We start from the raw sequence: 819 nt of genomic DNA, 5'->3' as shown, positions 1-819 counted from the left end.
AGTGAGGGAGAAGCACCATGCTGGCACAGGAGAAAGAAAGGGGCACAGAGAAATGAGGCAAAGGAAGAGCCTGGTCCAGGGCAGTGGGAAATATGGAGATCCCTGATGAGAGAATCTCCATGCTCCTGTGAATAAGTGAGGCTGATTGCAGTATTTCAGCAGTCCTGTGGGGCCTCTACACCTGGACATTTAGTAACTTACCCCAGCCATGAACCTTTTGAATCTCACCAACATGTATACAGAGAAACTTTTACAATTGACTACAGGGCACAGAAATGCCCAAGGGGCACTCTGAGAATTGGCCTCAGAAACATTTTTTGGATGTCAGCACCAAAACACATGCACACACCACTCCACAAATCTCCTCATACATGTACATGATGCCTGCTGTCTGACAGCCCTCCTCCCGCTCCCTCCCAGCTCTTTGAAGGCTGCAACTCTGCTAGCCTGCAGAGGGCTTCTTGCAAAACTGCAGTATCCACGGGTTTCTCTGCTAAAATGAGAAACCTTTTACTCTGGTAAGGGAGGGAAACCTTGGGGGTGGCAGCATGGGGTTGTGCCCCTCACTGCTGTTGCACACACAGGGGATGCATCGCCAGGGCAGTGCAGAGCTCACAGCAGCCAGCAGCTTTCTTGTATGGCTCCACTGTTCCCTGCCACGCTGGGTTGCACACACTGGAGTGCGGAGGCCCCAAGGGAGGGCAGCAGGGGGGATCCCAAGCCCACAGAAGGCAGTTTGCCCCACCCTGTGCGTGGATTTGGTGGGCAAGGGTTCCCTTTGCCCCCCCAGGAGTTTGCACAGGGAGCCTGCCGGCCCCC

At 54.3% G+C, this 819-nt stretch overlaps 1 protein-coding gene across 1 annotated transcript in view; it reads left to right on the top strand.

The window, feature by feature from the left end:
• The window catches only part of CACNA1E (calcium voltage-gated channel subunit alpha1 E), a 275,570-nt gene that overhangs the window by 191,405 nt on the left and 83,346 nt on the right, over positions 1-819 (top strand). The window lies entirely within an intron of this gene.

The sequence above is a fragment of the Alligator sinensis genome, unplaced genomic scaffold (genome assembly GCF_000455745.1).
Source record: "Alligator sinensis unplaced genomic scaffold, ASM45574v1 scaffold471_2, whole genome shotgun sequence".
NCBI classification, from domain to species: domain Eukaryota; kingdom Metazoa; phylum Chordata; order Crocodylia; family Alligatoridae; genus Alligator; species Alligator sinensis.
Note: the sequence above shows the minus strand (reverse complement) of the source record. Positions and strands in the feature narration are given on the sequence as shown.